This window comes from Schistocerca cancellata, chromosome 3 (assembly GCF_023864275.1).
Source record: "Schistocerca cancellata isolate TAMUIC-IGC-003103 chromosome 3, iqSchCanc2.1, whole genome shotgun sequence".
Classification (NCBI taxonomy): domain Eukaryota; kingdom Metazoa; phylum Arthropoda; class Insecta; order Orthoptera; family Acrididae; genus Schistocerca; species Schistocerca cancellata.
The window spans coordinates 385,225,246-385,249,660 of record NC_064628.1 but is presented as its reverse complement, the minus strand read 5'-3'; the positions used below and the strand labels follow the sequence as shown (position 1 = coordinate 385,249,660).

At 43.1% G+C, this 24,415-nt stretch overlaps 1 protein-coding gene and 1 pseudogene across 1 annotated transcript in view; both read right to left on the bottom strand.

The window, feature by feature from the left end:
• Positions 1-24,415, bottom strand: part of LOC126176323 (proton-coupled amino acid transporter-like protein CG1139) — a 214,731-nt gene that overhangs the window by 110,930 nt on the left and 79,386 nt on the right. The window lies entirely within an intron of this gene.
• Positions 2,023-2,140, bottom strand: LOC126177365 (5S ribosomal RNA; annotated as a pseudogene).

Here is a 24,415-nt window from a genome sequence, read left to right as displayed (position 1 = left end):
CCCACCGGACCCGGAAAGGCGCAGATACCGCCGAACGGGTAGGTATCTCGTTTTTTGACTTCCGTAAGGCATTGGATAGAATTCCGCTCTGCTGCATAACGAACAAAGCACAAGCGCGCGGGATATCAGACCAGCTTTGCCACTGGACTGAAGAGTTTCTAGGGAAGAGAACACGACATGTTATTCTCTTGAGACGTAAAACTAACTTCGAATGTACCCCAAGGGAGTGTTATAGGAGAAGTAACATCCACAACATATTAAAAAACTAAAAACCCGCCTCGATTGCGAAAAAAGCACGTGGTGTTAAGTGTTAACCCAGGTTTCGGCGTAGATAACTACACCTTCTTCAGAACAACAATAAAATCCACAAGTGCCTAAGAAGACCTTTATCAGTGATTAAAAGAACACCATAGCTATACATTTATAAACGAAAAAGAAAAGGAAAACACAAACAGTATATATATACAAAGTCAAAACCACTACTTAACGTAATGGTGTACGCTCCACCTCACATCGACCTATGTTATGGGCCATGACCCGCCATAAATTGTAGCTACAAACGGTCGCTCACTTACAAGCCTGACGCGCTATCTATGCACATGCGCAACACAGGGAAGTTACTTGAATGCGCATGCGCATGCGCATACGAATACGAGAAAGTTTATACATGGGTGGGGGCTAAATAGTCCATATATTCCCAACCGTGGATCAACGTATATCAAAAAATGAAATGGATAGATGAAGAGACGAGCTAAATAGGAGATGATACCTAAAAATAACCGCACACGGTTGCTTATGCTACTAAAGAAACTTATATATGAAGCTACCTATGACAACAGGAGGAACACAATATAAATGAATGACATAGCGACTGACGTTGCATGTGGCATTTCGCTGATGTTTCTGATGCATACAGAAAAGCCACAACGCTAGAAAATTGTAGCGAAATGCAAGACGTGCGGTAGCGTTCTCGCTTCCCGCGCCCGGGTTCCCGGGTTCGATTCCCGGCGGGGTCAGGGATTTTCTCTGCCTCGTGATAACTGGGTGTTGTGTGATGTCCTTAGGTTAGTCAGGTTTAAGTAGTTCTAAGTTCTAGGGGACTGATGACCACAGATGTTAAGTCCCATAGTGCTCAGAGCTATTTTTGAAATGCAAGAAAACCTGCAGAGGGTCGATGCTTGGTGCACGGATTGACAATTGATCGATAACATTGGGAAAATTACCTGTTATTGTATGATTACACGATTGCAGAACACTCACTGGATTAAATATCTGGCAGTATGCACGCGGAGCGATTTGAAGCAGAACGATCACACAGGTTTTATCGCGGGTAGTGCGGTTGTCAGACTAAAATTCATTGGATGAATCCTTAGGAAGTGTAGTCTACCCACAAGGGAGATAGCTTACAAAACACTCGTTCGACTCGTCAGTCTGGGATCCATCACAGGTAGGAGTGGCAGAGAAAATAGAGAACGTCCACAGAAGAGCAACATGTTTCGTAAGTTCGACAATGTCAGGGGGATGGTCAACCAACTCTGGTGGCAGACGTGGTCCGGTTTACTGTCAGAATTCCGAGAGCTTACGTTCCTAGAAGAGTGAAAAATATAATGATTCATCTTACATAAATCTCGCAAAAAAGACTATTAATATAAAATTAGCTAGATTCGAGCCCACACGGAAGCTTACCAAAAATCGCCCTTCCTGCGAACCATTCGCGACTGGAACAAGAAGAGTGTAATTCACAGTGGTACACAAAGTACCCTCCATCACAAACTGCAGGGTGAGTTGTGGAGGAGTGACGTAGATGTACTCGCAGCGGTGGAGAGAGCTGGTAACACACTCCGTCTTCAGGCCACGAGTGGCCTACCGGGACCATCCGACCGCCGTGTCATCCTCAGTGCACGATGCGGATAGGAGGGGCGTGGGGTCAGCACACCGTGATAGTATTCTTGACCGAAGCCGCTACTATTCAGTCGATTAGCTCCTCAATTGGCATCACGAGGCTGAGTGCACCCCGAAAAATGGCAACAGCGCATGGCGGTTCGGGTGGTCACCCATCCAAGTGCCGACCACGCCCGACAGCGCTTAACTTCGGTGATCTCACGGGAACCGGTGTATCCACTGCGGCAAGGCCGTTGCCAGAGAGCTGGTAACGAGGTAGTGTACGATAACGTACCAAACACTAGTCATTCTCCAGGTCAATTTTCTCGCTTTGTTGTCGTGCTAGAAAGTAGCGAAAATATAGGGTGGACAGACATAGTAGATCATAACGCCCAGCGGAAGTGCACTTTTACTGGTAACATCTAGAATTAGCGTCATATTGCAATGCCATATAGTTGAATGTCTGAAACTGCGACCTCTGTAGCTGTGAAATCGATGCTTACGCCTGAACCTAGTAAGTGATAACGTGCAGAGAGTCCAGTGGCCTATACTCCTTGAGTACTGACACGATAAACGGACTGCAAGAATCATCACCCGTTAAGCAAATTCTTCAATGCGTCTAGCACAGTGTTGGATGCTCTGTGTTAGAAACGGGATCTGACTGAAAAAAAGGATAGAAGATATGCGTTTGACATCTCATCGACGATGAGGTGGTCAGAGACGCCGTACGAGCTCAGATTGGCGAGGAATAGGGGAAGCAATTAATTGAGCGCCTTTCAAAGAAATCATTTGTCTTCAACGATTTAGGAAATGGCCGGAAAAACTGATCTGGATCGCTAGACAGAGATTTGAATAACTGTCCAAGGAATTCATGCTACATCCGAATTTTATTTTTTTCGTGCTCAAGGTATAAACTAAACTCGCTGTGCCTGGCAGTAGCATATACTTCACACCATGACCTTTCAGTACAACGCTTGTTTCTGTTTCTACATGTTCCCAGTAAGTGGCAGCATCTGCTTAAAGAAACCCGTTTATAGCACTGTCGCCATATCTTCGAGAAATAAAGGTAATTGGTAAATGTTTTGGTAATTTTGGACTAGAATGTGCTTATAACATGCTGTAATACGCTAATATTCTCTAAGCTATTGAATAACTCATTCTTTGTTTCATCAAAACAATTCAGCGATAATTTTTTCGAGGTAGTACTGGAACTATCTTCGGCAGCGACCTTAACTTTCAAATTCCAACGGCATTGTCTCCGTAACTTCTAGGTGTTTAGTATTGGATGTTCTGAGGACTGCAAATATTTCAATTATTTTCTAACATAAATAGTATTCACGTTGACCACTTTATAAAATTTTGGTGAATGACACCAATTTTTACTATATTGATTTTAGCTTGTTACAGAGAAATGTATTGACCACCAATATAAATTTTCGTTGACAAAATCTGAGCTCAGGACTGATTCATCAGAGTCGAAGGACATGAAAGGGAGACATCAATTTAGAAGGTAGCGAATCACGGTTGTAGGCTATGCCTCATATTGTACGAAAGGTTTTGTTACATAACAGTAAAAACTGCTATTGAATGAAACTTTAGTCTGTCTCAGACTCTGTCGAAACCACTTACCAGTCACTGAATAATAAAGTTTTATTTAATAGCAGCGTTTGTTGATAGACATAGAAATATTTAACGCACTCTGTCGAGGCGCTCAATTTAAGGAAGATTTTATTTGCCCCATATTATTCAGTTTGTTCGCAGTGCAAGCAGTGAGGGAAACAAATCAGATAGTTGGGAAAGGAATTAATGTTCAGTGAGAAGAAATAGTTGTGTCAGAAATGTAACAGGATTGGAATGATTACTTAAATGGAATAGTTAAATGAAAAGACAGTACAAGATGAACAACAACCAAAATAAAACGCTGATGCTGAAGTGTAGTCCACTTGCGTAATGTGATGCTAAGACATTTGGCGTAGGAATTGAGACACTAAAAACAAAACAACTGATGACAAAGTAAAATGGCTTTAAAATGCAGATTGGAAACAGCAAGAAATGAGTTTCTGAGAAGATATAGTTTTTAATCTCAAATATAAATACAAGTCTGAGGAAATCTAGTCCATTGTGTAACCCCTTCTGGAAAAGAACAATTACGACGAACACCTCAGGTAAAATGAGAAAAGAAGCTTTCAAAATGTGGTGCTACAGAATAATTCTAAACATTAGATGGGTAGACGGAACAGCTGATGAGGAGGTGGTGCATCGACTTGGGGAGAAGAGAGCTTTACAGCATAAGTGGACTAAAAGGACGGATCGGTTTCAGGACGCATTCTGAGACACCAACGAATTGGCTGTTTGGAATTGCAGGAGAGTGTGGTGGGTAAGAATAGAGGAAGACCAAAGCTTGACTAGTACAGTAAGCAGGCTCAAGTTGATGTAGGTTCCAATAGTTATTCTGAGATGAAGAGATGAGTGCTGGATCGTCTAGCATCGGGAAATGTATCACATCAGTCTTCTGACTCAAGACCGCAACAACAAGAACAACAACAACAATTTCCCGAATGCGAGTCCCGTGTCTGTAACTGTGCCATGTCGCTCTATTTTCTGACTGGATGGAGCTACGGTAGTTACAACAGATACAACAACAGAAAGAGAAACACCTCTAAACAGTACAATAAGCTATAATTTAACAGTCTCAGAACTTATTAATCGAAATATGCTTTCAAATGTTTGACTGCTGACAAAGAAAACATAACGATAAAATTAAATTTGTATTGTAGTAGTACGTTCAGTGAATGGAAACGTAAATACTGTTGATCAGTCTCTGTTGCGTCATGTTACCTTACATTGTTTCCTACGTACAGTGTAACGCAACGTCTGGGCATTACACAACCTTTCTTCTGTGCTGGTGTAGACATACAGCCACGTGTATCGTTTGTAAGTTCAGGATATTTGCGTAGCCTTGCAGTTGTGGGGAAGAGTACTACGAAGAATGACGCAGCCGTATGCCGCACACAAAGAAGGCGTTTTCTTTGTCAGCGACGTCTCTGGTTATATCATATTTTGCTGTTCTGACTGTGAATATCGAACGCCTAGCAGCAAGAATAGAATTTCTGGACTATCGGTACAGCATCAAATATCGGTGACGCGAGACTAGGTTCAATAATGAATAAGAAAACAGGAATGCGGGTAAACTGCTTTGAACGGCATAGTGAACATTTTGCCGTAGCCAAAATGGACACAAAGCAGACATCCGCCGCCGTAGCATACCTTCTAACTATCCCGATGATGAAGCGATTATAAGACTGTATGCTGAGATAAAAGTAGAAGGGGCCGGCCGGTGTGGCTGAGCGGTTCTAGGCGCTACAGTCTGGAACCGAGCGACCGCTACGGTCGCAGGTTCGAATCCTGCCTCGGGCATGGACGTGTGTGATGTCCTTAGGTTAGTTAGGTTTCATTAGTTCTAAGTTCTAGGCGACTGATGACTTCAGAAGTTAAGTCGCGTAATGCTCAGAGCCATTTTTGAAAAGTAGAAGGAACAGGACGATAAGGAATAATTGTATGAGAACACGGATTAGAGGGAAAGAAATGAAAGTAGAAACCGTCCTACACAATTCGCACACAGTGTAATTAATTACAGCTAACACATGACTCAAAAATCATGAAAGAAACTTTGGTACATAGAAGCGACACTGAAAAACCGTGAAGTTTCAAATAGATTTCATAATGGTAGGACGGGCATCTAGAAACCCAGTTTCATATTTAAAAACCTTTATAGGAGCTGATATGGGCTATAATTCATTGGCTATGAACTGAATAACTAAGCATTAAATCTGAAGATTTTCCAGAAAGGTATGAAATAAGGAGACTGGACCTCAGCAGGTTGAAAGAGCCAGATGTTGTTGACGGGGTCAAAGAGAGTTGACTAAAACAAGAGAAAGAAATACAGTAGAAGACGAATAGATAATTTTGAGAGATGAAACAGTGAAGGCAGCAGAAGAACCATTGGGCAAAAAGACACAGCCAAGAAGAAATCCTCAAATAACACACGAGGTATTTAATTTAACAGACGAAAGGAAAATATACAAAAAAAGTAGCAATTGAAGCAAGAAAAAGAGAACGTAGACTACTAAAAAATGAGGTTAAGAAGAAAGAAAGAGGGAGTTAGTAGAGAAATCAAAGAAACATTTGAATAACAGAGTTTCATGAGGTCTGATAGAAAGTCGATAGTAAACCATGAAACGAAAGCCAATGTGGAAGTCGCATATAAAAAGTCTACATTAAGGAAAGAAACTTGATCACAGTGCTATGGAAAGGGAAGTGGAAGTAATGATGTTGAGATGGAAAATGTGATACTGTGAGGAGTATTTGAGAATTCACTGGAAGAGAGAAATTGAAACAATGTACCTATAGCAGACAACAGTCCTTCCTAATTAAGATCTTCAGGAAAATGTACTTCGACAAAACTATCCCATGTGGTGAGCAAAACACACTCAGACTTCAAGAATGTAATAATTACAGTTCCGAAGAATACTCTTGAAGACGGGCAAATACTGACATAATTTTTTTTTTACAGAATAATGAAACGTCTTGCGGAAGCCTACTGGAAGCTGGAAAGCAATACTGATCCTACGACTTCTTAGCAGACAGACTCAAGAATGGTAACCCTAAATTTACAATAAATTTAGAGAGCACTCTTGGGAATTTTTGCCGGAAAACACCATTTGATATTCCGAAGGTAGTAGCAATAAATACAGAGCTACTACAAATGATTAATTCATATTCAAAGCTCTATATTTTTTAAAGTATTCCTTTACAAATATGACTGGTGCACGAATAGAACCGTGGACTCACCAAGTTTGCACGTCACGCTCTACAAATGTTTTATGAGTGCCCTCATTTCGTTCCATATCCTATGTAGCAACATCCTATCAATGGTCACACAGCAGCATTGATGCGTTCCCTGAGACGTTCCAGAGTTCTTGGCTATGGGTGTGTGTAAACACGGTCCTTATTGTACACACAAAGGAAAAAATCACAAAACGCTAGGTCACGCTGCCTAGGTGGTGGTGGTGGTGGTCACTCCACCTTTGCCACTACGCCCAATCCAGCGATGCGTTAACTTCGTCATTTATGTAGCGACGTACATCGATGCTACAATGATAGGGTGCCTTGTCGTGTTGGAAGATGAAATTCTCTGAATCAGCAGTCAGTCGTGGAAACAACCACAACTCCGACATATCAAAGTAAGAGGTAACCGTCACAGTCTTCTTACAGGAAAAAAAGCGGCTCACACAGATTCGTCTGTTACATTGCACACAGAACATTAACCTTCGACGAATCTCGCTCATGCGCCACACTGTCATAAGAATTTTCGGTGCCCCATTCTCTCCTAATGTGGGGATTAAATCTTCCCAGGTAAATGGAATGTTGCTCCGTCGCTGAATATCAGCTTGGAAGCGGAATGTTCACCCTGAAGTTGTTTCTCCATTGTGATGCAAAATTGAAGGCACTGGCCATAATCTTTCAGTTTTAATTGTTGCACGAACTGCACTCGGTTCCGTCTGAATGTAGCCGCCGTCGTAAAATTTTCCACACTATTTGCTGCGGGATTCCAAGTTCGTCGCTTGCGCGAAATGTTGATTTCTTTGGGACTACGTCCGACATCTTCTTAGGGATTAAAAGGAGGGAACTAGGTTTCAGACTTATGTGGTGGCTTCAAAGACATTTACATCAAAACATCTTGACATATTCAAGCTTTTTACTTTTTAGTATTACAAACCACACGTCGTATCAAGTAAAGTAATAAGGTAAATGGTTCATGTCCTATAACATGACACATACCATCATGTCACCCAACGTGACATTTGTCATGCAATATAGCGCAACATGTCATTGAAGTTTAGGACGCATTCATCATCTCTCTGTGGTACTTCCTATTATAGACGCACCTCAACTCTCGGGTACTTCCTATTGTAGACGCATCACACTCTCCAGAACTTCATAAATTTTTGTCTCTTTGTCCTTACTACCTTAACATGTAACAGAAGGTGGATTGGGGGAGAATTGGTCCTCTTGGGGGAAAAAGCAACAGCCCCCCCCTAATCACTCATAAATCAAAAAATGGTGTTAGCGTCCAGACGAGAACAAATCCACCCCCAGAAATTTCATCCCCAATTTTTTTTTTTTAGCTATACGTGTATGCTCTTCTGCCATATGACATATTGTTTACTATGGCTGCCGAATCTTTTGGGGACACGATCAGGGACTTCAGTCTATAACTTACAAGATGCAGGTGTGCCAACACCTTACAGTTAACGGAAGGTCACTGCGCAGGGGAAGTAGGGCTAACTCGTAAAAATGCGCGAATATGTTAAGATGTTTTGATTTAAATGTCATTGAAGTTTCCAGGTAAGACGAAATGTTAGTTCCCTTCTTTTACATCCCTAACTCTGCCCAAGACGTATTAGCCTTTTTTGTGGTATGATAGGAGCATTTTCATTCTGGTTTGCAACTTTTACTCTACTATAATTTTGAGACTATATCGCCATAGCTCGGCAGCCGATGTAGATTTTCGTTGACTCTGGCGACGACTGAACCGGGGTACGTTTTCTTAATGTCTCTCAAACCACGCTGCTTGTGTCATGGTAACGGATAAAGCTTTCATTAATTAAATATATTTGTCTATGTTCTTACAAAATTTGAACCGATTCGCACAAGTTCGAAACACAGAAATGACGCACGTAAAAAACTCAAACAAACGTGTTTTCTTACATTTTTATGCACGTAAAATCCGAACGGTGCACATACAAATGGTGCCATTAGCTGAACATTAATTTCAACCCAATCAAAACCATTTGCGAAAGGAATCCATGTATTCCCACAATTTGCCTTACGGTAACGTAGCTACAGTTAGACGGGTGTTCGAACGGCTATACGAATGGCCACTGATTCGGATTAAACCAAAAACTTTTTATCCTATATTCCTAGCTGTGATAGGAAACGAACACCAGAACACCAAGACACCCCCCACCCCCTCCAAAACGCCACTTGCGCGCCTCCTTTTCATATATACACTCCTGGAAATGGAAAAAAGAACACATTGACACCGGTGTGTCAGACCCACCATACTTGCTCCGGACACTGCGAGAGGGCTGTACAAGCAATGATCACACGCACGGCACAGCGGACACACCAGGAACCGCGGTGTTGGCCTCGAATGGCGCTGACTGCGCAGCATTTGTGCACCGCCGCCGTCAGTGTCAGCCAGTTTGCCGTGGCATACGGAGCTCCATCGCAGTCTTTAACACTGGTAGCATGCCGCGACAGCGTGGACGTGAACCGTATGTGCAGTTGACGGACTTTGAGCGAGGGCGTATATTGGGCATGCGGGAGGCCGGGTGGACGTACCGCCGAATTGCTCAACACGTGGGGCGTGAGGTCTCCACAGTACATCGATGTTGTCGCCAGTGGTCGGCGGAAGGTGCACGTGCCCGTCGGCCTGGGACCGGACTGCAGCGACGCACGGATGCACGCCAAGACCGTAGGATCCTACGCAGTGCCGTAGGGGACCGCACCGCCACTTCCCAGCAAATTAGGGACACTGTTGCTCCTGGGGTATCGGCGAGGACCATTCGCAACCGTCTCCATGAAGCTGGGCTACGGTCCCGCACACCGTTAGGCCGTCTTCCGCTCACGCCCCAACATCGTGCAGCCCGCCTCCAGTGGTGTCGCGACAGGCGTGAATGGAGGGACGAATGGAGACGTGTCGTCTTCAGCGATGAGAGTCGCTTCTGCCTTGGTGCCAATGATGGTCGTATGCGTGTTTGGCGCCGTGCAGGTGAGCGCCACAATCAGGACTGCATACGACCGAGGCACACAGGGCCAACACCCGGCATCATGGTGTGGGGAGCGATCTCCTACACTGGCCGTACACCACTGGTGATCGTCGAGGGGACACTGAATAGTGCACGGTACATCCAAACCGTCATCGAACCCATCGTTCTACCATTTCTAGACCGGCAAGGGAACTTGCTGTTCCAACAGGACAATGCACGTCCGCATGTATCCCGTGCCACCCAACGTGCTCTAGAAGGTGTAAGTCAACTACCCTGGCCAGTAAGATCTCCGGATCTGTCCCCCATTGAGCATGTTTGGGACTGGATGAAGCGTCGTCTCACGCGGTCTGCACGTCCAGCACGAACGCTGGTCCAACTGAGGCGCCAGGTGGAAATGGCATGGCAAGCCGTTCCACAGGACTACATCCAGCATCTCTACGATCGTCTCCATGGGAGAATAGCAGCCTGCATTGCTGCGAAAGGTGGATATACACTGTACTAGTGCCGACATTGTGCATGCTCTGTTGCCTGTGTCTATGTGCCTGTGGTTCTGTCAGTGTGATCATGTGATGTATCTGACCCCAGGAATGTGTCAATAAAGTTTCCCCTTCCTGGGACAATGAATTCACGGTGTTCTTATTTCAATTTCCAGGAGTGTATTTGTCCCAGCGTTTCCACCTTGTAACGATAGAGGTTTTTTCTTGAATTTAGTATTGTTATTCTCTCGCAAAAATTGGAGAAATACAAGTGGTTTTTGTTGTCTATAGTTCCACCAGTTAAAGTTTTACCACTGTATTTCTGCACTGATCACAAACAAAACGTAGCGTCTCACTAACTTGAAAAAAAAACTTCCTTATTGGAACTTAGAAACAATCATTTCCCTTGTATGGCACCTAGAACGTTCTTAATAAGTTGTTTATTATCTAAATTATCTCATTATATTTTGCAGTGATGAGATGAGTAGCGTAATTCTGTGGTATGAGAAGCTTATCAATTTTTTAATACAAATACATTGTATTTTGATAATCTTGACAAATGTGGGATCTAGGACTTAGAACATTTACACTCTTCAGTTGTAATACAGACTCACTCCCTCGTTTTTGTACGCGAAATTTATCGTTTAATAAAGCGACATGACTAGGTTAATATTATGTTCGCCAGTCAAATAGACACCTTTAGTAACCATCATCCAGATCATCCAAGCTCTTTTTTTCCTTTTTTGCATGCTCACAGATTCATCTACATTTACATCACTACTCCACAGTTCACACTTACGTGCTTAAGTTAAAGTTAGATTATGTAGTGCTTAGCGACCGATGACCTCAGCAGTTTGGTCCCAAAAGACCTTACCACAAATTTCCAAATTTCCAGAGGCTTCACAGAACCACTTTCAAACTACTTCTACATCTACATACATACTCCGCAATCCACCATACGGTGCGTGGTGGAGGGTACCTCGTACCACAACTAGCATCTTCTCTCCCTGTTCCACTCCCAAACAGTACGAGGGAAAAATGACTGCCTATATGCCTCCGTACGAGCCCCAATCTCTCTTATCTTCTCGACCGTTCGACTCTCGAATACAAAGGCACAATATTATCGCATACCGAGGAGAACATTGGCGACTGAAATTTCGTTAAATGTTCACACCGCAACGAAAAACACCTTTGCTTTTACTGAATGCCACACCAGCTTGCGTAGTATCTCCATGACCCTGTCTTCTCTGTTTCGTGAAAATACGAAACGAGCTGCCCTTCTTTGAACTTTTTCGATATCCTCCCTCAAACCTTTCTGGTAAGGATCCCATTACACAGAGCAGCACTCTACCAGAGAACGGACGAGCGTAGTACAGGCAGTCTCTTTAGCAGATTTGTTGCATCTTCCAAGTTTCTGACAAAAAACGCCGTCTTTGGTTCCCTATCCCCACAACGTCCTCTTAGTGGTGGTTTCGATACATGTTGTTCATAAAGTGTAATCCCTGGGTATTTATTTAAACTGACATTCTTTTTATTTGTTTGATTTACTGTGTAACAGAAATTTAATGGATTCTTTTTAGGATCCATGTGGAGGACCTCACACTTCTTATTATTCAGGGTCGATTGTCACTTTTCACACGATACGTATATCTCGTCTAAGTCATTTTCCTAATTGTACTTATTTTCTGATAACTTTACTAGACGATTAACGACGACAGCAGCTGCAAACAATCCAAGCGGGCTGTTGACATTGGCCCCGAAATTGTTTATATGGATTAGAAGTAGCGAAGGGCCTGCAACAGTTTCTTGGATAAGATCAGGTATGTTTCACTCGGTGACTTCCCATCAGTTACTACGAACTATTTCCCTTCTGGCAGGAAACACGAATCCATCTACACAACTGACACAATATTCCATAGGCAAGCAATTCGATTAGAGGCCGTTTGTGAGGACGGTGTTAAAAGCCTTCTGTAAATCTATAAATATGGAATCAACTTGAGACGCCATGTCAGTAGCACTGATTACGTCGTGTGAATAAAAGGTCAGTTCTGTCTCACAAGATCGATATTTTTGCAATAACAGTGACGCTCGCAGCTGTTATTAATACACCAGAAGATAATCAGTGGAGAGAAACTGATGGTTTCCCACATAACGAAGGGTAGATGCATGCTGAGAATTGGTAGGGGAGACAGGAAAGAAAAGAAATGATCCAGGGAATAGACTGGGCTCGAGCACGTAATTACAGATGTGAGTGAAACATATTAAGGCGGCTGGGAGGCGTATCAACATGAGAGGAAGGAAGTTCTTTCGTGGATCCCAAGCAATAAGGAAAGGTAGGGTGGTGGACCTGATGGATGGCGGGTAGATGCTGGTAGATGACGTGACAACACATGTAGGCTGTGGTGAATGGAAGTGCCGAGTAGGATTTCGTCGAGCATTCCACATCGAATAGTAGGTGGCAGATGATAATGGTGACTTTCACGAATTCACAGCATTTAATGAACAACAGCTTTCAAATGTCTCGTCCAGGAAATAGTCATACTAATACGGCTTCACAGAGAGCGAATGTGCTCTACGATAATATGGACGCTGGTAGCGTCGAAGGCTTGAACCAGATCCCTCCTATTTTCGGCTGTCCACTTTATTTGGGTCATGCATGGTTCAAATGGCTCTGAGCACTATGGGACTAAACTACTGATGTCATCAGTCCCCTAGAACTTAGAACTACTTAAACCTAACTAACCGAAGGACATCACACACATCCATGCCCGAGGCAGGATTCGAACCTGCGACCGTAGCGGTCACGCGGTTCCAAACTGACGCGCTTAGAACCGCACGGCCACACCGGCCGACCAGTCATGCATGCACCCACTCGAATTCTTCCCCACTCCTTCTCTCGGGCAGTGATACATCAGAAGGTGCCGTTATCTCGAGTGCGATTATAGCGCCGTAGTTTCGCAGCGAATAGCGGCAATAGATGGTAAATGCTGTTATCTGCGGTCGGACGCGTCCACTTGAAGATGCAATTCACGCGTCGGCACCCTGTTGGCACGTGACGCCTGGTCGAATTTGTAAGCTATCGAGAGTAAGCACACGTCTTATACGTCCTTCGGACGTCAGAAGTGGCGTTGACGAAACGATAACAAACCAGATGTTGTAGTTAGTCGTTAGGTGAAAATAGGACATGCGAACTGTATAGCTATTCGATAAACACGATTAACTTTCACCGCTACAGTTGTAAAATATTTTATTTGCTAAAAGGGATACACAACCCGGCTTCGGGTCTTATGTCTCATCTTCAGATCCATATAAAAATGAGTCCATAAAAATCAAATAACAGAGGTTAAATTAGGTCTCCTGTTTTATGTCAGGGTGCACTGTTTGGACGAATTTAAGTTCTGTTATTCGACTTTTAAGGATTCAAATTTTATGTGCACTTGAAGATGGGACACAGGTCCCGAAACCTGGTTATTCTTTCCCTTTAGGAAGCAAAAATTTTATAGTTGTAGCACATTTTATCATTGATGTTGATTAACAAGTTCACAGGAAATATATCTTTTTCATATATTATTCGTAATTCACGCAATTTTCACTTGCTTATAAGTACGAGGGGGTTATCATCTACTTCTAATGAAAAATAAACTTTCATAATGGATAAACTTCGATTTTCATCGGCGTTGAATATGTTGTGTAGAGCAAAATAAGAGACACATATTTTTTATATGTGCCCATACGGCCGTTAAAGGGATGAAACACCCCACTGAAAAAAAGTGCAATATTTCTGAATGAATACCGTTGATACAGTAACAGATATAAAAAAATTCAAACAAAACTTCTAAGCCTTTCAAGGTACACTACAACGGTGCACCCAGATGTGTCAAAAAAGTCATTTTTTCGAAATCCCCTCCTCCCCGCCTCCAATACTTAGTTTTCATTTCTAAATTTGATTAATAGCGCAATGAAGCATCATTAACACGAAATAGTCATATAAGATGAAATGGTAGTCCAAAGATGTACGTATTTGTCATAAATAAGCTAGAAATATCTCTATATTGCTATATGCGCGCTCGATATGTGTCCGCTTCAATGCCAGTAGTCATGGTTGCTTGTTTCATAAGTCTTTCCCAGATAAATACACTGCAGCGCCAAAGAAACTGGTATAGGCATGCGTATTTAAATGCAGAGATATGTAAACAGGCACAATACGGCCCTGCGACGCCTATATAAGACGACAAGTGTCTGGCGCAATTTTTAGCTCGGTTACTGCTGCCACAATGACACGTTATCAGGATTTAAGTGAGTTTTGAACGTGGTGTTAATAGTCAGCGCACGAGGGATCGGACACAGCATCTCCGAGGTAACGATGAAGTGGGGATTTTCCCGTACGACAATTTCACGAGTATACCGTGAATGTCAGGAATCCGGTAAAATATCAAAGGTCCTGCAAGAACTGGACCAACGACGACTGAAGAGAATCTTTCAGCGTGACAGAAGTGCAACCGTTCCCCAAACTGGTGCAGATTTCAATGCTGGTGCTGGGCTATCAGCAGGTGTCAGCGTGCGAACCATTCAACGAAACATCATCGATATGGGCTTTCGGAGCCGAAGGGTCACTCGTATATCCTTTATGACTGCACGACACAAAGCTTTACGCCTCGCCCTGGCCCGTCAACACAGACATTGGTCTGTTGATGACTGGAAACATGTTGCCTGGTTGCGATGAGTCTGGTCTCACATTGCAACGAGTGGATGGACGTGTACGGTTATGGAGATAACCTCATGAATCCATGAACCCTACATGTCTGCAGGGCACTGATCATTCTGGTAAAGGCTCTGTAATGACGCGGGGCGTGTGCAGTTGGATTGATATAGGACACCTGATACGTCTAGATATGGCTCTGACAGGTGACATCTGCATCCATTCATGCCCATTCCGACGGACTTGCTCAATTCCAGCAGGGCAAAGCGAGACGCCACACGTCCATAAATGCTACGAAGTGGTTCCAGGAACGCTCTTCTGAGTTTAAACACTTCCGCTGGCCACCAAATTCCACAGACACGAACGTTACTGAGCATATCTAGGATGCCTTGCAACGTGGTGTTCAGTAAAGATCTCCACCCCCGTTGTGCTCTTACGGATTTATGGGCAACCCTGCAGGATTCATGGTGTCACTCCCCTCCAGCACTACTTCAGACATTAGTCGAGTCCACGCAACGTCGTGTTGCGGCACTTCTGCGTGCTCACGGTGGCCCTACACGATATTAGGCAGGTGTACCAGTTTCTTTGGCTCTTCGGCGTATATTCGAAATGTGTGTTCTACAGATATTGCTCTATATATTCTTTCTTTCAATTTTATGAAATATAAAATATCTTCTGTTTTGTTTGTGTTTTCTTTTTATATTTAGCGGCATTTTTTCCAATTTATAACCTTTTCAGATTTAATCATGTTATATTTGAAATTGTTTGTACATTATTATTGTAACACTATTGTAACTCTGAACAATAATGAACAAGTGCAGAATTGTTAGTGTCAAAAAATTCTGAAGCAACAAGACATTAACGATGCCAAACATTTTGCTAATAGTCAAAGGTCGACATGAAAAACGAATTAGTGGGGAAGGATATTTCGATAAAAACGAATTCTTCGACAGATTTGGGTGCAGCGTTCTAAAGTACTTTAAAAGTCATAGATTTTATTTCAAACTTTTTTTGTGTATCTATTAGCGTTTCAATGTTATTCATTCAGAAATATTAAAGTCAGTTTTCTTCAGTGTTGTGTTTCATCTCCTTGACGGCCATATGGGCACGTATAAAATAAGTGTCTCTTATTTTGGTCTACACCACAACAGTTCCAAAAACGATCATAATCGGAATGTATACCTTAGTTGCGGGATCGCTCCCAGGTTCTTTAAACAAGCCTGAATGACGAAGAGCGAAGTGGGAGACCATCTCTTTGCACAAAGCCAAAATCTGCAAAAGAATTGATGGTCCTTGTACTTGAAGACCGACATTTCCACAGTCGAGGTGATTGTGCAAAACGACAACATCAGTCATGGATCAAGTTTCAAAGTCTTCCTCGACATTTTGAACATATCAGAGGACGGCGCCTGCTAGGTTCCGGGCCTGCTCACACACACATTTGAAAAGCGCTTCTAACAGGAGCAGCAGCGGAAAATGTGGCAACTGTGTCAGCACAATCCAGACGACATCTGTAGCTGCCTAATCAGCTAATTGTTGGGTGTATCAGTGTAAAAAAAGGGGACAACAAACGGTGGACGAAATAGACTTGTCACCGCCGAAAATGGGGAAGACATAACCATCAATAACCATCATCATACAAACTGATGCTGCATGTTTTATGGGACTGCCGTGGTGAGGTGATAACAGTTTATCCTCGTAAGGGACAAACCGTCCCAGAAGAGTATCACCGAAGTCACTTGACGAGTTATGGATAGATGTCAAAGCGGTGCGCCGCAGGAAGCTGTCCTGGAGGTACTGTATTTCTGCTCCACGACAGTGCCCTAGCACCTTCTGAACAGTATGCAGTCACCCCTTCTTTGGGCTGTCAAGTTTCACCTCACCACCTAATCTCCTGACATGACACTCTGTGACTTCTTCCTCTGCCCTCGGGTGAAGAAACCATTGCGTGGCAGCCATTTCCAGAACGACATGATGATTTTTGAAGCGGAATTCTTCCTAAACAGCCGGAATGCAAACAAGCATCACCAAGTCTCATGGTTGCTGCCTGACTGTTTTCGAGATGATGAGTAAAACTTAATGACTACACATCGCTTGTCAGAGTGTCTAGTTTTGAGGTCGTATGCTGCTCATTCCCGCTCCAGAGTCACTACTCACAGACTTCGCATCGTTTCTGCGCCACCAATTAGCCATTTTCCCCTATAAAATTCCATCTAATGCATTTTAAATGCGAACATTTTAGGTTAGGCTTTAGTGTGGCTGTTACTGACATCAAATTAAACAACAAGTTTACTGTTACTAGTCACTGTTTATCTCCACGACGCGTTTCAAATGCTTAAACCTCCATCATCAGGTGGTTTGCATTTGTTAGTATGACGTGTGTGAGTGATTTGTTACGATTTTTTTTCTGAGGAACATACGGCTTTGTCTCCAGTGGACACACATCCCATATAGTCATATTTTGTGGCCACATTTGTTTACAAAATATGATAGTGTACATGTGATGTGCTACGACAGTGAAAGGATCCTATGACCATTAGAGATTGTGCCGTAAGTTCCTCCAAAACATCATAACAAAGCCGCGTGGGGTAGCCGCGCAGTCTTGGGCGTCTTTTCACTGTCCGCGCAGCTCCCCCTGACGGAGGTTCGAGTCCTCCCTCGGGTATGGGTGGGTGTGTCGTCCTTAACGTAAGTTAGATTAAATAGTGTGTAAGCTTAGGGACCGATGACCGCAGAAGTTTGGTCCCATTAGACCTTACCACGAATTTCCAATTTTTTCGTAATACACACACACACACACACACACACACACACACACACACACGTCATACTAAAAATGTAAATCCACCTGATGATGAAGGTTTAAACCTTTGAAACGCGTCGTGGAGTTCATTTGATCTAATGTATTGTTGCTGATTCAGGTTTACATCGGTATCTACCAGTATCTACCAAGATGTTCATACCTATACTTTCCCACCATATGTTTCACCACTTACGCCTTCCCGTTAACTGTTGTGTCTTCTATCACAACTTTTGTCGGGCCTACACATGTGGCCCGTCTCCACTTCCAACAGCTCAATAACTCAAAATACGTCTTTTTTTTTGTTTCGCTTAATCTCTACAACTAGTGACTGTATATGACACACCAGTCCTTCCTTAGAATTTCTAATCTACTCCCTCCAATTTAACTAAGAGCGGTTTGCTTTCTTTTTGTCATATCATTCATGCATAGGGCAACTTACATGTCTTTTGTTTCACTACAGTTACAAGTATTTTCAAACGCTCTAACCTCTCTCCATTTCTATAGTCCTATATAGGGTGTAGCGTTACGCGTAGCTAGGCGTGCTAATCGGTCGCCCAGTACTGATATGAGGGAAGGCCAATTTGCTTGTTCAGCTGAGAACTAGCTGGGAACGTCGCGTCCGGGAGCGGAGAGAAGCAGCTGTGGCCGGATGTGGGTAACTCCCAAAGCTGGGGATCTGGACAGCTTTGGCTCGCGTGGCCTTTGTGTAGGAGATGCACCAAAAATGGTAGAGTGTCAGACGAGCAGAAAGATGACTTCTTACAGCTCGTTGAGAATCCATAATAATTTACGGTCAAGTATTAAACCAAAACTGAATACATTCGCAGTGTCAGGAAAATGAAGCGCATCCGATGACATAACAATATTTTCAATGTATTTTAAGCTACAGAAGATAATATTTAACATTCTCATAATGAACCACTCAATTAACAACTTTTAAAGGCTTCATTCGATTTCAAAATATCTCAGATGCCGACACTGCTTTAGCTAGCTATCATCTCTGAAAGCTACGTTCTCTATGTTATCAAAAGTATCCGGACACCTGGCTGAAAATGGCTTACAAGTTCGTAGCGCTCTCCATCGGTAATGCTGGAATTCAGTATGGTGTTGGCCCACCATTAGCCTTGATGACAGCTTCCACTCTCTCAGACATACGTTCAGTCAGGTGCTGGAAGGTTTCATGGGAAATGGCAGCCCATTCTTCATGGAGGAGAGGTATCGATGTCGGTCAGGACTCTGTGCAGTCCAGTCTATTATTGTCGTGTAACATCTCGGCCACAGGTCGTGTATTATAAACAGTGCTCGATCGTGTTGAAAGATGCAGTCGCCATCCCGAATTGCTCTTGAACAGTGGGAAGCAAGAAGATACTTAAAACATCGATGTAAGCCTGTACTGTGATAATGCCACGCAAAACAACAAGGCCCCTCTATGAAAAAAAGCCGGCCGGGGTGTCCGAGCGGTTCTAGGCGCTACGGTCTGGAACCGCGCGACCGCTACGGTCGCAGGTTCGAATCCTGCCTCGGGCATGGGTGGGTGTGATGTCCTTAGGTTAGTTAGGTTTAAGTAGTTCTAGGTTATAAGGGACTGATGACCTCAGAAGTTAAGTCCCATAGTGCTCACAGCCATTTGAACCATTTTTATGAAAAACTCGACCACAACACAACACCACCGCCCCCGAATTTTACTTTTGGCCCTACACACGCTGGCAGATGACATTCACCGGGCATTCGCCAGACCCACACCCTGCCATCGGATCGCCACATTGTGTACCGTGATTCGTCACTCCACACAATGTTTTTCCACTGCTCAATCGTCCAATGTTTACGCTCCTTACACCAAGCGAAGCGTTGTTTGGCATTTACGGGCGTGATGTGTGGCTTATGAGCAGCCGCTTGAGCATGAAATCCACGTTTCCTCACCTCCTGCCTCATAATACTTGCAATGGATCTTGATGCAGTCTGGAATTCGTGTGTGATGCTGTTGACACATGTCTGCCTAATACACATTTGTCAGTCAACAGACGAGGTCGGCCTGTACGCTATTGTGCTGTACGTGACCCTTCATGTTTTCAGTTCACTATCACATCGGAAACAGCGGACCTACGGATGTTTAGGAGCGTGGAAATCTCGCGTACAGACGTATGACACGAGTGACACCCAATCACGTGACCACGTTCAAAGTCAGTGAGTTCCGCGGAGCTCCCCATTCAGCTCTCTCACGTTTGTCTAATGACTGCTGAGGTCGCTGATATGGATTACCTGGCAGTAAGTAGGTGGCATCACAATGCACCTGATATGAAAACCGTAGGTTTTTCGTATGTTTTTAGGGTATCCAGATAGTTTTGACCACATAGTGTATGTGAATTTATTTTATTTCTTGATTTATTACGTTTTTTACACCTCTTCGTTATGCAAATGTTAGTCAGAGTATTGTATCCTCTATAAATACGCAGCATGTGAATAGCACACGAGTACCTCACATTTTGTCAGAATTGCGTACTCTTATAATGAACAGTTTACTATTTTGCTACTAATTTTATTTAAATATTAATAACAGTTGGTAATACAAAATCATGGTAATTTAAGGAGGGGTAAGTCGCATGTGTTAGCTGACATGACCTTTGTAAAATAGTGCCAATAAATGCTTCTGAAAAGCAGGCCTTAACAATTGCTTAAACTATATTGACAAAAGTCTCTTGTCATTTATTGTGAGCGTATGTGGGCAGGAATACCGGCTTATTCACTTATGGACAAACCTTTATTCATATTTATTATGAATGGTTTGAGTGTGACTGGATGTTTAGAACATTCTTTCATTTAAATACTGTTGTAATATATTATTGAAGTCCGATAATTGGTCAACTTCAATCACATCATGTTTTTAGAGCGAAAGAACGACGTATTATTGGTGGCGATCGCCCTGAGCCAGTAGAGAAGCTGACAGCAACGGAACACTACAGCACACAAGTTTCAATTGGGAATTTTCGAGCGAAGAGCTCAAGGGAGCGATTTTGAACATTTTATGCTGAGTGCCTGGAAGAAGGCAGACCTGCCTTAGGTATCGTGCGTGATTCGATAGTCTAGGTGTTTGATTCTGGGCAGTGAACGGCGGCTATCATACTTCTATAGGGACTTATTGATTTGAGAGGTCTGAACGTGCTCCAGAGTAGGAGTCTAACTTTTTCTGTTTGTAATACGGAACTGCACATAGCCAGAGTATGAGTTACTATTCTTCGCATCGCATGCCTTAATTTGTAAATCATCATGTTTAACTCTGAATTGTTTAGGGATGGCGAATTGTTCATGTATTGTGATCAAGAAATGGACTCACTTTTTGCGTATCTTTGATGACTGTCTAGTTTGGAGATTTTCCTAACATTCTCGTAACACTCGCAATGTAATTTTACTGCATTTGGTAAGAGTATTTTCTGTCTGCATTGTACTTGATTATCGTAGGACCATTTTCTGTTTATGTGAGGTGTTGTTTCTTGAATAAACATTATTCTCTGTCGTGTACATTAATGTCAGATGTTATAATAAACCCTTGTTACTAAAGTTTTCATTAAACTTTTATACTTCTGTGTATTCCATTAATTGGCAATTCTAGCCGATGCATAACATTTTAACTGCAGGATCGTAGCTAAGGTAACTATTTACAGCGAGTTAGCAGCGGGTCATGAAAGCAGATGTGCGCAGATGGACCCTGTGACTACATCGAGCTATTCTTCTTAAACAGAGCTGTTCATCGCCCAACTACCTAAAGTGCGAGTGACCATAGGTAAAGAAGCAACTGGTTTGGTCCTATGAGGTGCTGTTTGGAAGAGCAACTTCCCCAGCTGTAACTGTTAGGTACCGTTGGAACGGTGATTCAAACGTTGCACAAAAACGCCAATGAACTGAAATAGTAGTCGAAATACAGTGACTTATGAATACGAAATTATCGTTTTGGAAATTATCCTCAACCAGTGAAAGCTTTGGAATTCCAAGAACAATGAGGACAAACAATGTACACGCACCTTGAGTTCAGCAACGATAACGTACTGTTTACCCAACGATGTTGTACACCGTAGAAGGTCGTCAAAATAGTGACCTCCACATTCAGTACAGGCATAATATTTTTGTAGAAAATTCTGGCGCCAAGTGCAACATCCATCGCACGAACCTTTTCATATGCTGCAAGTATTAGGCTAGAAATATTTCTTCGTGAGGAATGGGTGTAGCGTCGCAGGCCGTCACTCTTCTTGTCAGCGTCAATAAAATTCACCATCAGCCGTGTACTTTAATATATTATTTTATTTTATTGTGAATGCTATCATTTTATGCATTTCATTATGCAATCTTCAGGCTTCATACGTCGCATAGCGCCTTAAATCACTGGATATAGTGAATTCAATGGTTATACAATTGCTTGATTGAATTCACGATATCAAGTAATTTAAGGCGCTATACGACAAGTTCGTTTGTTTGTATAGATGCGTATAGGGCTTGAAGATGGCATAATGATATGTTGAAACTGATAGCCTTCACAATAAAATAAAATAAAAATTTAAAGCACGCGGCTGTTGGTGAATTTTATTGACATTGATAATTACTTAACCAGCCGATGTCCCCTGGCCACGATGGACCAACAAAGATTACGGAGGAATGTTGTAGGAACCTATGAGCCAAATCTAAAACATAATGCGTACGAGGAAACTGTTACACAAGCTGGTTCTGTGAGCAATCAGGTTTTATTTCATCTCCCCGCATTCGCTGTCTTCCTGCTCTTTCCTCTGATGAAGATATCATTTTGTGGGAGGTTCAAATGGTTCAAATGCTCTGAGCACTATGGGACTTAACATCTGTGGTCATCAGTCCCCTAGAACTCAGAACTACTGAAACCTAACTAACCTAAGGACATCACACACATCCATGCCCGAGGCAGGATTCGAACCTGCGACCGTAGCAGTCGCGCGGTTCCGGACTGAGCGCCTAGAATGCTAGACCACCGCGGCCGGCTTTTGTGGGAGGGATATCCGCAGTAACGACGAGGTGATTTTGGAGGTGAGACGATTCGTTAACAACCAAAATGCAGACTTCTACAGCTTCTACAACCAAGGTATCAGCCAATCTCCATCGTCGGGAGAAATGTGTCGCAATGAATGATGAATATGTAGAGGATTGACGCCGTCATGAGGTTTCATGGTCGCAGCTTGATTTCTTCGAGGTGATAATTAAAACTTTTTTGAGTGTCGCTTGTACAATGAAAAGCATTCACCGTAGATAACACTGACGTGAAATTTGTGACGAGCGATAATATTAGAAGTCAAATCCTCTTAAGATAAAGACATACTTCGCACATTCATAGCTATGAGTGGTTTGTCGACAAAATTCTTTGTTCTAACTTTGAAAGAACCCAAGGACACGTAAGATATCACGTACACATCGAAGCAGTTCGCAAGGAACGTGACTTTTTCCGCTAGAGACATTTTCATAGAAGAGTAACTAAATTTGCGCATTCGAAATGAAACGTGTTATATCTGCTGCAGTGCGTAATACTCTTAGTGACAATTTAAGCTGATTAGTTTATATATTTGGAAACAGTGGGTATATAGTAACGCTTAAAGTACAATCTGGGCCGGCCGGAGTGGCCGAGCGGTTCTAGGCGCGACAGTCTGGAACCGCGCGACCGCTACGGTCGCAGGTTCGAATCCTGCCTCGGGCATGGATGTGTGTGATGTCCTTAGGTTAGTTAGGTTTAAGTAGTTCTAAGTTCTATGTGACTGATGAACTCAGAAGTTAAGTCCCATAGTGCTCAGAGCCATTTGAACCATTTTTTTAAGTACAATCTGGTGACTTTCTCCGCCGAACGAGATGGTGCAGTGGTTCCCATGCTCCACTCGCACTGTGATGACGACGGTTCAGATATGCGGACAACAATTCAGACACGTCTTTCATGATTTCCCGACATTGCTCCAAGCAAATGCCGGGATGGTTCCTTCGAAAGGACATGCCCAATTTCCCGAGCTGTCGATGGGACATTAAATCGCAATATTCCTTCCAAGACTAACCAAAGACCAAAGACTAGTTTCATGCAAAATCGGCGATAAATACAAGAAAAGTTACAGCGCCAAAAAATGTTAAGCATAGCTGCCATCAATCTGAAGACTTGATTGGACCCCATGCCAGTCGACTATCGGCGTTTTCTTGGAAATGATACGCCCATTCCCACCGCCCCCCCTCCCCCCCCCCCCCCGCCCTCCCCCATCGCCACTTGTGAAGTGACATGGAGACTTCCAGTTTAACAAGAATATCGTATCATAATACACGCTGCTTTCGACGAAGGCGTACCGTTTTCACAGGTGAAATCCCAGTAGTTGTGAACAAAGTAGACTTCGCGTAAACTGTATTAGAACCTGACCCTTACGAATTGTAGTTTGACACTCATTTACCCATCAAGCCGTACCTCGAAGAATATCAACTTAGAGCGGATATAACATAAGTTTCTATATCTTAGATTCGTAAAGAAAGAAGTCAAAATGAGATTATGTGTTTGCATTCAGCCATAAAGTAGCATCACGAGGCACTTTCACTGTTGACTCGGGAGTGTAGTGTGTGAGACCAACAGGTGGGATGAGTGTAAACCACACCAAAAGAGTGGTTCGTTGGAGCCGCTTGTGCATACGCTCGAGGTAGCTAGTTATAGCATAGTCAGATAACCCCTTTACTAATATTAACTTTT